The following is a 16054-nucleotide window of genomic DNA, read 5'->3' as shown; positions in this document are numbered from 1 at the left end:
TGAGTGCATCGGATCTTACGGGGGCGATTCCTCTCTCCCCACTGAGTAGTAACTAGCTTGGAGAAGTAGCAGAGGCAAGACAGCTAGTTTTACCTTGGTTAAAGGTAGGGGAGAAGAATCCTGATTAATGTTAAAATCAAAGGGCTTTTTTTCCCGTCCAGCAGTATTTGCTTCAAGATGTAGAAAGGTCATGGATTAAATATGAGATTAATTGAAATCATAAGCAAGTTTTCTGTTAATTAAGAGAGACCAGATTGCTAAAATTGATAGTTAAATTCCATAAAATTAAATAAACTGCAGAACCTTCTATGTTCAGTCAAAATTTTACACAGGTTCTTCATACTGATTTTAAGAAAGGTATTTTGGAAGTCAGAGGTGTCTTTGCAATAAGCTTACCAGTACACTTCACTGGGAAAACTATTTTGACATAGATCCAGGTGTCAGTGTTGGTGATAGGAGATTCTATTGGTTCTGTTATTTTGCACTAACCCATGAATGAGCTGGAATACAAAAAGAACTTTCTCCTCAGATGCAGCTGTCATTATTTCACTGTTAAGAGTAAGCAGTATTTTAGAAGGGGTGTGGAGATGAAGCATATGGATATGAGATGGTGAAGGTAAGGGAAGAGATACAGTGAGTGAGGAGGTCCCTGGTAAACTCCTGATATGCAGCTGTTAACCTTCCTGCAATGCCTCAGACAAAGTCCAGCTCCCTTGTCCGCCCCTGCTTCTCCAACTCCCTCAGCTATCATAAATGCCCTGCACATATCATTCTATACATACACACTGGTACTGTACACGCATATATATTTGGGCTGACACTGAAAAATTATGGGTTTTTTTAATGTTCTGCTTCAAACATCTGGACACTTTTCAGGACTTGGTCTGTCTAAAAATTTCTTTCAATATGTTTTGAAGGTAGACTGCAATTAAAACTGGTCTTAGCAGCACATGGTGTTGGTACCTTTAGATGACACTAGTACGCACTAAAATTTTCCAGGGAATGGAAGACCCTAAGGAGGAGGAAAATTATAAAGCCAGTTGTGATGTTTTTGTTGTTGTTTCAACAATTTAGTCCTTGAGCTGAAAGGGAGAGAGAATAACAGGAAAAAGCTGGCCACAGAACAAATGAATATGGCATTGGCTCATATTCATTACAACACATTGGACAAAAATGAACAACGGCAACTATCAGCTTTCATGCACTTCCTTGGAAAATGCCAGTGTTGTGTAACTTGACCAGAAGAACCACGTATACCACTGCACATGCGCAACCCAGAAGGGGAGTCCAGCAAGCGCTAGCAGAAAAAAGCCATTTCATGTGGAGGTCCTGTTTACTTGGAATATTTATTGCTCTCATCCAAAAATATCAGTTTAGCATATCACTGTGCATTTTCTACTCTTTCAATTTTCAGAAGAATTCCAATAAACTCATTTTGCTACCGAATGGGAACGATGTTAGAAAGCACTGTTCAGAGACTTGGGGGGATAGGACAGAAAAGAAAGGTCAATGCAGAAGAAAAGGCTTAGTATGTCAGAGCAAAGCTTCCTAGGAAAGATTATTGAGAATAAAGCTTTTTTTTAAACAAACATAAAAAACAATATATAAATCAAGAGCACAAAAGCCCTGTTTTATGATTTTTGGTGCTGTTTAATTTCTTTATATCTTTTTTTTGCCATTGTTAAAAAACAGCCAAAACTTCAAAGGCAAGCTGCATGTGTTCTAAATCAGGACTTCAGTGCTGATGTATGACAGCACAAAAATTAAAACTAAATAAATGTGCTGTCTAAACTCCCATATTTCTCAAAAAATTGCTTTAAAGGCTTTAAAAAAATTAGAATTATTCCTTGATCTTACTTTACCAACCATAATGTTTTCACCAGAGTAAATGACAAAATATTATATTAAAAAAAAAGAGAAAGAAAAAAGAGCGTTGTCTGAATATATCTGAACACCTGTATTTGGCTGTCTTGCAGTTTTGTCAGACAGGCAAGGGGGAAAATGAAACTTTGCAGTGATTTGTCTGATAGTGGATATGGACTGCATAAATTCTCAGCTTATCCACTGTTTTCTGGAAGGCTCCTTGACAGTCAGGGTAAATCAATGAAAACAAGGCACTATGTCTGTGAAGGGAAGAATAACATTCCTGGTTTATCACATAAAAATGTTTGAAGAATGGACAGATTCTCATGAAAAATTGTTTGTGCAAGTTTTCTACTATTTTCTTTTCAAAATATGAACTTTGTAACAGGTCAAGTTATTATTCCATTTTACTTTACTGTGTTTGGACAGTATCTTGCTGTTTTCTCTCCTTAAGGGAAATGGCATGCCTGACACTGAAGGTGTCTGGCCACAGTACACCAGTTAAATCTTCTTGCAAAAAAAAATGCAAGACTGGGGCCTTTGTGGCATCCCTTTTCCTCTGGCTTTTACGTTTATAATGTTCATTTGCTGTTCTACTAAGTCATCTTGATTTGTATTGACTCATTTGTTTCATCAGGTTGCAAAAGGGACAAGTGGCCCAGGCAAATAGGAATGCAAATGCTGTTCTTTTTAGTAAACATTTCTTTGACTTTTAAAACTCATTCATCTTATCCCTCTTCATGTTCTTTTTGCATTTCCTATTGAGAAATAGTCACAGGCTCTAATTTATATTCTTATTTAATTCTGAGGAGTGGTATTTCTTTGCAAAGATTCCTGGATATTTGTGTGATCAAGACAACTGGTTATTTACTAGTTATTACTTCATCTTAATTAATCACTATTCTGTTGTATATGAATTTTCAATTACACATTAAGAGAGCAGATACTATAGGATGTCATTTTATGAGCACTAATAAGAAATGAATAATTAAGGTTAGGAAGTCAAAGTAAGCATTGTACGACGGCCCTAAGCTGAACATAACATTTGGCAAATGCTAACATATGTTTACAAACAGTGTTATGAACATAAATTGGGGATACACTACCTGAATTATGTATTTGTAATTAATTCTTCAATCCGTTCTAATAATGTATAAAAGATTGGCCATCCTGACATATAACACAACACGACATAACATAACATAACATAATGTAACATAACATAACATAACATAACATAACATAACATAACATAACATAACATAACATAACATGGATAAACTCCTAGTGAGTTTGAGATATTCTGGGTGGCCCCAACTTTAACCACCCAACCTTGGTGTCTAAATTGAAAGCACAGATCCCTTAGATGGCCAGCGGCACCTCCAGAGACTGACTCGAGTACCAGAGCTCCCCAGAAATGGCTGACCAAAAACGTCTGTCAGCCTAAGAGAGATATGAAGAAGCTCTCAGGGTTAATTGCAGATTTTTGAATATTTACTAAGTGCTAAAGTTGCCTCTCCCACATATGGATTTCAGAGTTTGCCAAGATTCATCTTGGAGCCAGTTACTTTGAGATTTTTAATGCACATTATTGATATGGATAACACATTTTCATTTTTGGTAAATTTTCTAATAAAGACTTTACAATATTTAATCAAGGAAAGGGTTTGTCACTGTTTCCATATAGATGTCACCTAGAACACACGTATGGAAGTGATATGTCTGCTTTGCATATTGAACTTATTAAAATGTGACCTGAAATTTTGTTTATAGAAAAAAGAAATATTAAGTCTTGAAGATGCTGGATAGTTAGAGTGGGAGCAAGTAGAAGTTACATTTATGTTGCCTATGTTTTCTCTTCTGCCTTTTTTCTTGGAGAAGTCCTTAGAATTTTTCATTTGTAGCAGTCCTTTGATGACTGACAAGGGAATACACTTGGGCTGGAAAAGTGTCATTACCTTTTCCTATTATATTCTCTGCTGTCCAATGAACTGCCAAAACTTGTCATTTCTCTTCTCCTCATTTCATTCCTAATTAAGATAGCAGCAGCATGTGAAAATAAATACATTAAAAATTTGAATCTGGATCCGCTGAAAGTACCATCAATACAGACACTCTCCAGAACAAGTTTTCCAGTTTGGCACAAACTTTCATCCAGCTGTAGGATGAATGAGTTGCTCAATTTAGGTTCAGCTGAAATTGTTTACACACTCTTTCTTTGAAACAGTAAATCTAGAAATTGCATATAAAAACTGTGCACAAAGGAACATTATTTGGGTTGTAAGGTCAATTGCTCTGAAGTTAGGCCAAGTGAGATTTATGATTGCTTGTACAATGGACCCCTTTTGCATATGCTTTAAGATAGAGTTGTTAATTAAACGAACATCTACTATTCTGGACCTTTGCTTTTCCCAGTATAGAGAGGGCCAGGTTCAGATTGCAACTATAAACTAGCAATAAATGCTAACTTCAAAGTTTCTGCCTAAATCTAAAAACCAGAGGAAATAAATGTTCCTCTACCTCTCTTCTGTATATAATTTTTTTCCTGTTATCCTCTTTTCTGTAATGAAAAGCAAGCTTAAACACCATGAGCTCTGTTGTTAAAAGTGGTTGATACAAAAATGGCACTGTGGACCCCTAGACTTCTTGTTTCTTGAATCTTAATTTCAGATTAAATAAAAATGTTTTTTATTTTTATAATTGTCTAATCTATAACATCAACTAGCAGATCACTTATGTATTGCAACTGGCCATGAAAAGCCACAGCCAGAAATTCAGACAGAGCTCTGATCCAAACATTAAATTGCACACACTATATAGTAGTCCCATAGAACAGATAATAGTCATGTTGAAACAAATTTCTCTTGAGTATTTCTGGACACAGTGAGGATGCAGGAAGACCCCGCACAGCATGCACAAGAAGTCCAAACAACCTAGTCTGAAGGGGTCACAAGGACTATTCCTGCCTGTTTCTTGGGCAAATGAAACAGCAACTTCTTTACTTTGAGGGTGACAGAGCAGCCTGGAAGCAATGCTGTGCAACCTGCTCCAGGTACTTTAGTGGGACGGTTGGACTAGATGATCTCCAGAGGTCCCTTCCAACCCCTACCATTCTGTGATTCTGTGATAGGACGAACAAGTAAAATACCCAGTTTTTTACACCCCCACTGCCTGCAACCACACACCTGCTCACTCACATCTGTATCAGCCCTGCCAGCTGCACATGTTGGATTTCACACCTCTTGAACAGGCAACATCCGGGTCTTACTCTGATTTGTATAGATTTTAGCACTAAAGAAATGTGTTTTATTAATAGCTACCACCACCCAAAACCATCTTCAGTTTGGAAATGAGTTTTTTCTTTACCTACCTGAAAGCACTTGTCCTCACACAGGTTTTCTACTCAGATCTGAGCACTAAGTCCTTGCAAGTGTTATAATAAATATGTAGATTTACTGTTTGAGTTCACAGTGGGTATGAGGAAAAGAAAATGAAAGCTTTTTCTTTGTGATCTTTGTTAAAAAAACTTGCAGGCAATCTTTGAGCTGTTCCAGGTTGGGTTAGGTGTATGCCAGGGCTTATCAGCTTGAGATGGAGTCACACATCACCTGGGAGGGAGACAGAAACTGCCTTTTCCACTGCCACTAAGGATTCGTGTATGTGAAAAAGTAGTTTGAGTTTATTTATGATGACCCACTACAACAAGGCATGGTCTGGTAAGATATATAAGTTGCTGAAAGGTTAGTAGGAGCAACTGCTATTGACTCTTGGAGTCCAGATGAGTTCAGGAAACTGTTGTGCATTTACTGTAAAATCTCTGTTCTGGCTGATAAAATGAGGATCTCCAAATACGTGTTTGAACTTTAATGTGGATTTCATTCATAATTTCTGAACTTATTTTACTGTGGTTAATGAACAGAAATGTTGCAGTTACTTGGCGAAATTTTGCTCACAGTTCCAGAGGTATAAATCCATTGCAGCCATGGGAATACTTCAGATTTTTTCTCTGTGACAGGATGGTAGTATGTCTGAATAAATGGCAAGTGATATGATTGCTCCCAGGGAGACCAGTTTATTGTCAAGTACCTGCTTATTTAAATACTTTATTTGCTTAGAGTGTTATCACTAGCATTTTTGCCTACACATACAAACCTGTCACCTGAAACAAACTGTATTTTCAATTCAGTGCCAGCTACCTATGTTTAGACCTTGTTCGACTTAGTGACCAATCACTGAGGAACCCAGAGTTCACTGCAGACAAAATCTGAATCATTTTCATGTCAATACAACTGTGGGACTGCCTTGCCTTTCTCTGTATATAAAGGATACAAAAGTATATCACTGGAGAAGATTTTAGAAATGCTCTTCATCCCTTTGCAGAAATAAGGTCATAAGTCTCTGCTCTCTTTACTTTCTGACCATTCCTGATGGTTATAAGAAAATCTAATTCCTTGACAATGTTTAGTTTCATGCTCACATTCATTTTTGTTCATGCTTGTCCACTCGGTCATCCAGTAAGTTTGCTTATGTGCTTTTATTGTCTTTTAGTCACAAATGTATTTATTTGTCATCTTAATTAATAAGTCTCATTTATTAACCCAACATACACTTTTATACTTTTCCCAATTGTCTCATGTCTCATTTTTTTCTTTCATCTTTTTCTCCGATGTGTAATATTAATTAATTCCCTCTAACTAGTGTCCAGCCGTAAAATTTAGGTAAAAACAGTGGGAAGATGCTAGAATTTTGGTCCATGACCGTTACTTTTATGAAATGAAATCATCCCTTTGGCCAAAACTGAGAATGACTAAAAAGTGCATCCTTCTCTGCTGGAGTGACCACAGTATCCTCTGATTCATGGAGCTGTTCTGAATTTGATATTTTTCCCTTGTTGAGCTTTATTTATATGTATTGAGACAGCCAAACACCTTTGTTGTCAAGGGTTTCTCAGTGGCTTTGCTATGAAGTTTGGATAATTTTTGCCCGAGCTTTCAGCTGCTGTGGCTCTTCATCTTTGTCAGAAAGAATAAATGCAATCCTGATGTTGAAGTTTGGTATATATTGTTTGCTAAGTTTCTGGAGCCACTAGGACCTTTGAGCTCTGACAGCAGGTTATTTTACTTCTAGTTGTTAAAACTCTGGAGGGAGAAACAGTAGCTATATAAGTAGTCGATTTTCAGTGTCTCCATTTAGAAAAGCCAGTATACTGTCTTTCTTGAAGAAGAAATTACTGATGTTGCTCAAGAAACAGTATCTTAACACTGAATGAATGATTTTTGCCCTGTTATGAACTTCCCACTTTTAAGGAGAATGACTAAGATGACTGTGGTAATGCAGCTGCAACAACATCTGGAGTCCTCAAATTACCTTGACACTAGTTAGCTGGATTTAGATCTGAGTGTAGCACAGAAATGTCATTGTTTGTCTTGATGTTTCTATTGTTCAATGAAGACCAATTATTTTAGGCCTCCCAGCTTCCCTTAATACTGCTGTCGTGCTATGGTAACAGGAGAGATAGTGGTCATTTGCTTACCTATGGATCTTGCAGAATCAGGTCATTCCTGAGTGACTCTGCTCCTCACTCTGAGAAAATCCAGAAAGCACTACTCCATGACTGCTCAGTCACCTGAAGGCGTTTTTCACCCAATGCCTTGTTATGATGCACCTGCATGCTTATTTCATTGTTTTAAGTTTCTCTAAGAAAAGGTAGGAAACCACTGGGTGAAGAATTCCAGGAGAGTTTCTGGAGCACTAGTTCTCAAGCGGCAATTGGTGGGTCGCCGCTTGGATGCAGAAGCTCACAGAAGGGGTCTTTCTGAGAACTGTGTGTCAGAAGACTGGAAAGATAGGGATGAGATATTTGATATTCTAAGAAAAGATTTTATTCTCATATGTGTTTCCCGGGGGAAGAATATCTGAGGAAACAAAGAGGCCACTTCTATTCCAATTAACTTGTTCCAGATCACAATTTGTGTTGTACATGAAGCCCTCTCATTCACCCAGCAGCCGAACCTGGCCCTAATGTCTACCAAATGAAAAAAAAAAAAAAAACCCCAAACAAAAAAAAAGAACATCTTTACTCTCATTCTTTAAAAATTTTACATATCTGTGATGAGGATGAGTCATATATCTCATTCTGAGGAACAGCCAATAAAAATATCTTCTACATATTACCACCTCCTGTGTATCAGAACAAAGTGGCATCTGTCCTGCCTTCACCTGAGGCCCATGCAATTCCCCACCACCTTTTCTTGTGCTCCCAGCAGGTTGAGGCTCTTGCAAATTCTGCTGTGTAATAACATGAGTGACAAGGTTCTGACATGACTTCTCCATTCAGGAAGAAAGCTGGATAGAGCCACCTATGTCATTCAAATGGTAGCTACAGTTTCTTTTACTCTGTGGGGTTTTACCCACCATTTCAAGGCATCTGTGTGTCCTTTTAATAGTATGAAAAGGGACAAAGGGGCTGTTGTATGGGTTGAAATCACATCCTTAATTCTTACACGTTTTTGTAATAGAACAGCATAATAGAAAGTTGCTCAATGTATTTTACTTGGAAATTGCAATTAATCAGAGGACTGTAAGGAGTCAGACCCCAAACCTAGTTTCAATACCATTTCCTTTAGTGAGTTTTACACATTACCTTTTCAATAAGTGGTGACAGGCAGTGCATTTCTGGGTGATTATAGCATATATCAGGTGGGGTTAACGGGCACAAGGCCAGAGGGAAAGTGAGTAACTACTTGAGATGTACAGTAATCCCTTAGAAATGCACTGCCTTATTCCCTCCTGATATTATAAAGTGATGTTTATTAAAAAACGTGATCCAAATCCTGAGGGGCATTAGACCTCTGATACTAATACTGAGTTCACCAGGAGACTTGATGCCAAATTGGTCAGGAAATAAAGTATTTACCTCAAGTCTGTCCACCTACAAGAACCCATCCCTGATATGCTTATTGTATCTATGTCCCTAGCCTTGGAATGATGAATGATCCACATCTGGAGGCCAGGTCTTTAGATAATGGTATATGCTGATTAACACTGACTAAGGAGCTAGCCCTTAATTTAATGCGATATGTTGATGTGGCAGGGTCAATAAATGACTGCAAATAAAGTGAGAGCCTTAATTTGTAGACTCTGAGAAACTGTATATGTTGGAAAGAACGTTTAGTCCATGCTGCTTTTCTTGGCAGAATTTTGTAGACCATCTTCAGAAAATGGCAGTCAGTTCTCAGCTTCTGAGTGATGGGCTTTAAATCAGATCCTTTGTGTTAGTCCCTTGGGTCAATTCAAAATTAACTGACTTGGCTTTTCATCAGTTAAAAAAAGAAATAAGGCTAGATCTTCCCATCAGATTGTTTTCAGTCATAACTCAGTGCCCACATTTCAGCTATTCTCATTTACAACAGCAGAAACTTTGCCCCACATATTTTAAAAATGTGTCAAGTTGATTTTATAGGCAGTAGCATTATAATAAACTTCTCCAAACTTAATCAAGCTTACTGATTTATTTGGATAGTCAATAGTAGTATCTGATTTTCATTCCAGCATGGATTAGAAACAAATTCTTCATACTTTGAATTATTTTTTTTTTATCAGATGTCTTGTTTTCTAGCCAACCTCTTACTGAGTCTGGACTCAGATTTGGAGATATAATCATCTGTAATTTTTAACATCAGATGCATATATTGTATATCAGTTTAAATCAAGCAACTTGATCAGATTTGGAAGAAGTTATCATGATAGCAGTACTACCACTTGCTCTGTCAGCTTGGGAGATTTCACAATATGTGGGACAGATTTTCAGTAGATAATTATCAGTCTGATTAGACTATCCCCATAGTATCCCCTTAGAGGGATCTTTAATCTCCAGGGGAAAAAAAAATAGAGAAAAAGAAAATAAGAAAAGAAAGTCCCCAATCCCCATGGAGAATCCCCTCACCGCCCAGATGAAGCAACAGCCTTTTTCAGAGGGATCTGAATCCAAGTTTCTGAAATGCCACCTTGCTGTTTGCAGTTCTACATTTCCCCTCTTGGCTTCTGCTTTCTGATGCAGAACAGCTACAAGTTCCTGAAAAAAACATTGAAGAACTCTGTGGGACAGATAATATTGCTTTCTGGCCAGTTTTACTTAGTAGAGGATTTGCTAAATAGGAAGCAAAATAAAAAATAAAAAGAAATAAAATAAAATATTAAAAAAGAAAAAAAAAGACAAAGAAATTGAGAGGATGGCAGGACAGTGGAGAAATTATTACTTAGGCCAGGTGTGAGATGGGGTAGAGATGAAGAGAATGTGAGGAAACTGAGAAGAAAGGAAGGCACAGAGCAAATAGTAGTAAGAACAGGGCTAAAAACATCCAGCCAGTTTTGGGAAGATCCAAAGGTTCCTGCTTTGACTCTGGCAGCTGAAATCTGTGGTTGAATATTTTCCCTCTGAATCCACATGACAGCATTATAACAGCTCTAAAAACATCATCATTATTTTGTACATCGCTATGACTTTTCCTGGAGGATACAGAATCCTTACTGCTTGATAATACAGGATACAAAAGAAACCCCAACCTTTTTTTTTTTTTTTAGTATGAATCAGTTCAGTTCAGAGTTTGGGGGAGTCTTCTTCCTCCATGTGTTTTCTCTGAGGAACATTTTGTCATATCTCAAGAAAGCTGAATATGCCCAGACATTGAGCATTGTCAAGGTGGCTTTTTCCTGTAGTGAGACAGGTTTGCACTATTTGGCTTTCAAAGAGGTATCCTAGGTATCCTTGAGTATGTACTTAATAGAGATTTAGTAAGTTATGTTCAGTGTAGCAGCTAAAGAGCAGCTAATTATGAAAAACATATTACTGTAGAACTAACAGGCATGCAATAAAAACATCTATTACATAAATTGTTAATCCATGAAAAATGTGTTTCTGAGACCATTGGTATTTATTTAACGTACAATTACTGTCTAATTTAATCTAAATTAAATGCCTGCTTGAGACATGTAATTTGAAGTGTTACTGAGCTTCCTTCTCCAGTATTAAAAGCAAGAAATCAGCAGCTAATGCCTGGAGGCCAGATCTTTACCATTTAAATTCAGGTACCTCAACACTAACATTCGTAATTTCAGCCATTTGGAAAATGTTTTTCAAAAGAATGTATTTGGCATTAAAATCTCCCTTTCCCCCTCACTCAGGGCCACATCCTGCCAACTGAGTCAAACCTCTGACTTAATCCAAATGAAGTTTTGATTGAACAAAAGGTCCTGAATTAAGACCTGAGAAGAAAATGTGTTTTCTTATCATAGAACACAAGCTTTGCAAAATGTTCTAGCTCCTGCCAGTGCTGGAAGGGTAAATTATCATTTGACTCCTGTATGGACATATTTATTTAGGACACGTAGCCTGATGACTCAGGAAGTTATGTAAAAACTGACCCAGTTAATTTTAGATGCTATTGTTGGAAGAATATCAATGAAAATTAATCAAATAGTCATGAAGGAACCACAGGGAAGGAGTGCAGAACACTGGTGGGTAGACTTTTGGCAGCGATCATTGCAACAATTTTAATAAGAGGAAAACACATTCTCAAGTAAATTAGAGAGTAATGACATGATTAAATGGTAAATAATAGTTAAATACATGCTTGGAGGTCCAGGACAGAGACTGTGGAGTTTTTGTGTTTTGCATGTATTCCTCGCCAGGCTGCTCTGAGTAGCCAGAGGAGCTCACCAGAACTCTGCCTGTAATTTTGGGTCGGATGGTAGCTTTTAAGACGCTGAAGCCGAAAGAGCTGTTGGGGCCCTGCTGCTGAGGCTGAGAAAGCTGAGGCTTTCTCCATAAGTCCAAAGCTTGTCCAACCTTACGGCTGTCGATATATCCTTGCTCTTCCACCAGCCATCTCCCCTGAGCAAGGGCCAGCGCCACGGCTCTGCTCTCCTCAGCCTGCTGTCACCCAAAAAGTGACTGTGCAGGAGACATCTGCTCTCCTTATGCACAGTGGGGGAGAGGGAAGGGGTCTGTCTTATGCTGAGGCAGGTTTAGTCCCCACTAGCTGGACGTTTGCACATTTGCTGGCAAGTAAATTAAAATTGCAGATTTGATTGTTTATGCAAACAAGGAGTGCTGTGGTGCTGGCTGGGAGTGTACCCCGTCCATATGGTTCCTCTCCCTGTCTGCTGAAGAAAGGATGTGAAAAGAATAACATTCAGAAATTGCCTTCGTTCTTAAATGTTTCTTTCTCAAAATGGGAGGCTGTGCATACAAACTCTGACTTGATAGTTTTACTTTGTCTAGCTGTAATACACAACACAGTTGTGTGATGAGTCCATTGGAGGGCAACTGGCCTGGTTCAGAAGTCTTTTGCCTGCTCTCTGTTTGCCACTTTCTGCTTCAGTTTGTCACACTACGTATACCTCAAAAACAAACAAACAAACAAAAAAAAGAAAACTGGAATAACTCCTGGTTCTCTTTTTATAGGGTTTTACATTTTCTTGGTTTTCAGTGAGTCCAGGCAGAGTATAGTTGCTCCAGCAACTTTGGGCAAATGAGGCAGAAGCTTCACCTATGTCATTCCTTGCTGTTTGGCAGAACTAAAAGGAGCACATGGGGAGCCTGTCTGTTACAAAAGGAAAAAAAAAAAAAAAAGGGCTCTTGGTGTTATGCTGGGACATCAGTCCACTAAAAGCTGAATTACTTGCTTAGACAGTAATTCAAGTGATCAGCACACTGTGTCCTTCAATAAGCCTGGCAGCTGGCTCGTAAGTATAATACAATATTAGTTTACTCCCTTTCTGCCTTCCCACAATAGAATATTTTCTTACATAAGGCTGAATATTTTATCTCCTCCACTAATAGCACTGCAGGAAGGGAAAGGGTATAATTAAAAAGTGTGTGTTATGGTTTTCTTTTAAAAGTTTAGATTTTTATTTCAAAGGTTGGCAAATAACAGCTCATGTACTGCGTACTTCTACAGTGCAGAACATGGTTTATAATGGTTTCAGTTTTAATCTGGTCATTTTTGTTTAAATATACAATTGTGCACCCGGAGGTTTTTTTCTTAGGAAAATGTAAACCAATTGGTGAGTAGGATTTTCAGAACTATTTAGTAGTGTTTTAATGTTGTGTAAATCAAAGTTTTATCATTGTCTTTAATAGGGTCATAGCAAATGAATATTAAGTGCTTTTGCAAATTATACCCTGGTTGTCTAAATATTGGATCTGTGAAGGAAACAGGTACTTTTAACATTTAAATTACAGAAATTATGAAAATAATAGTTAGCACAAAACCATGCTCACAATTTCCTGGCACATTCCATGAGCCTAATTTTAAAAAATGCTGCTACTTCTCTGAAGTACAAATTCACTATGCACATTTACAAGAAGATTTGAGAAATACCCCTGTATGTATAATCTTTTCTCACTTACTGACTGAAATGATTGAAATTTTAAGTACTATTCCTTTTTTTTTTATTATTAATATGTGACATTTTGACTCATGTTTATGGACACAAATAATTGTGGATACTGCCAGGGCCATTTCAAGCCCTGTTTAATAGATGCCTGTCACTGAGTCAGGCACTCAGACTCTAAATGGCCTGAAGGCACCTGCAGCCTCAAAGCAGCAATGTCCATTTAAGGCTGGACTGAAAATCAAGCACTGGTGTTTTAACATGGCTTTCCATTTTATAAATGAACTTTTTCTGTTTCTATAAAATGCCACTAGTCTATAACTGTTATGCACCACTGTGAAAGCATCGGCAAATCCAAACTGAAAACATCTTTTAAAGCCAGCATCACAGCTGACACCTTTTTCAGCAAGCACAGTAGAAGGGCCAAGACCTGCTGCTGATTTCTAGAAATTCATGTGAGTTGGAAGATCCAGGATTCAAAATGCTTGTCTGACTCCTTTCTCACCTTAGAGGTGGTCAGTGGGGTGTCAAATAATGTGTTTGATCTCCTTATGTCAGGGGAGATGACTGATTCTTTTTGTGGTGCTTGTTACCATTTTCTTCTTGTTTTTCTTAATTATTTGGCATGATCTACAGCCCATCTTAAAACCATTACTTGACTGGGATTCCTTTCTTTCCATTTTGTTACTTATGCACTCCAGGGGATTTCCTTGAGGAAGCTAATATCTTTCCTAGGTTGCTGCAGTGACACAGGATCCAAGTTTCTTTGTTAAGAATTTCCATAACTCATTTGGTCACCGGCAATGTTGGTACTGTAGGCTAAAGTTGCTTCCTCCTTTTCTAGCAAGCCACCTTTACTTTCTTGGTGTAATTACTCTGAAGAAAAGCCCCCATCATGTTGATTCAGTTTGGCAACACTTTATCTTTTTACCCCGATCTCTGCTGGGAAAGATGCTTTCTGTATGGTTCATTGCATCCTGACTCAGCCAGGGATGATTATTATAACATTGATACTAGGCAAATCATTAGGAAACTAAGCAGACAAACTAACGTTGTAACAATGTCTATGAGTTATATTATGTATGGTTGCCTAAAAGAAGAAAAAGGCATTGCGAGAGTCTTTACATTTATTGCCGCACACACCTCAGAAAATTACGATGTGGCAGTAGCAATATTTGCGGTCATACAAAATTTTCAAAATGTGCAGGGAAAACACGGTAGAGCTTTCCCTTCTTCACAGAAGCTGTATAACATGAAGGAGAATGTTGTCTTAAAAGTGCTGTTGGATTTCCCACAGACCCAAAGGGTGAGTTGTAGATGTGGGGAGTCTGCGCCTGTTCATTCTTCTTCATTTCCTTTAAATGCTGTATGTACGACTCACTTTACGCTGTTGGCACTTTCTTCTTATGAATCCGAAGATCGCATGTGTAACAGGCAGACAGAAATAAATCCTGTAGGTAAAAAAAAGTAGAAATTGGCTAAAGATCAAAGGTTATCCTCATTCCACTCCTTCCTTCACTTTTATTATCCTGTCTAAATTTGGTCTTTTGTAGAGAGAATTGGGTGGGTTTATTTTTTTCATGAGGAAAGGTTGAGCTTAAGTGAGACTTTAAGGTTTTATTTGTTTTTCAACCCTGTATGTAATTTGAACCACAGTGTAGTTACCTTGCTAGAATCAAAACTGCAGTTCTTAGAGGGTACAGAAGATTGTGGAGCGGCTTAAGGAAACAATATTTCACCTCAAGTGTTCTGTGATCATCTACAGATTAAGTGGCAAGTAGAGGATTTTTTTTTTTTTTTTTTTTGTCTGCGCAGCTAAAGCAAATCTGGTATCATTAAAGTCCCTATTCTGAAAACAGCTGAGCATGTGCTTAACAAAATCCTAAAATGTAAATAGAATTAATTGTCTGATTGCTTGTTTGCCAGATCAGGCCTTAAGTCTGTGTATTGGAAAATTTATCCAGAAAATATGCTTGTAATTATTGTAGTTTTTAATTTTTTATTACCTTCCTCACTGGAACATTATAAAAAGATGTTGATTTTCCTGTCTGTATAGAGCCCCAGGCTTTAGCAGGTACCTTCTAAATGCTTTATTTAAGGCTATGAAATGCACTGGAATGAGTAGTGATGACCATCAGTAGAGCAACTAGAACAGACCAAGTGGAAAAGTTAAGAACAAGATGTGATGGGTATTTAACTTCAATAGTTTCAAAGCTTTACTTATCATTACTCACTTAAGGGAGATTAATCAAAAACAATAGCTGTCCTAGGAAACTACCACAAAACTTCTCTCCAAAATTTTCTCTCCAAATTAACATTTTTTTCATGTAATTTTCCTTGTTGTTAAAAATGAAATAAATTAATTTTGCTTGAATCACAGATGAAAACTTTGTGGTAGTGTTTATGTAGTTATAGATCACCACATAAAATGAAGTACTATCATTTTTTGGCTGTGGTGCAGAATTGCTTAGAACATTGTTGGACAGGAGTGAGCAATACTGGTAGAGATATCTGTGAAATTCTGGACAGTTTCAACTTATACCAAAAACTTGAATCAAAATAAGCGATCTAGTTGTTAGTGCTGCTTCCAGAAACACTTCAAAATGGAGCTAAGAGGTAACATATGTTTCTACTATTTTTCAGCCCATGGTTGTATATTATACTCAAACCCCAAATACAAAGGAAGAAGCAATTTATAAATAAAAATTTCATCACCTCATTTAAAAATACAATTATTTTTAATTATAGTATCATAGTTTAACTACAAATATTATTTGTCATATTGATGCCGTAA

At 37.4% G+C, this 16054-nt stretch overlaps 1 protein-coding gene across 12 annotated transcripts in view; it reads left to right on the top strand.

The window, feature by feature from the left end:
* The window catches only part of HDAC9 (histone deacetylase 9), a 484926-nt gene that overhangs the window by 443681 nt on the left and 25191 nt on the right, over positions 1-16054 (top strand). The gene's annotated exons all lie outside the window — the stretch shown is intronic.

This window comes from Grus americana, chromosome 2 (assembly GCF_028858705.1).
Source record: "Grus americana isolate bGruAme1 chromosome 2, bGruAme1.mat, whole genome shotgun sequence".
NCBI lineage: Eukaryota > Metazoa > Chordata > Aves > Gruiformes > Gruidae > Grus > Grus americana.
The sequence above is the reverse complement of the archived record's forward strand: the minus strand, read 5'-3'. Positions and strand labels throughout refer to the sequence as shown.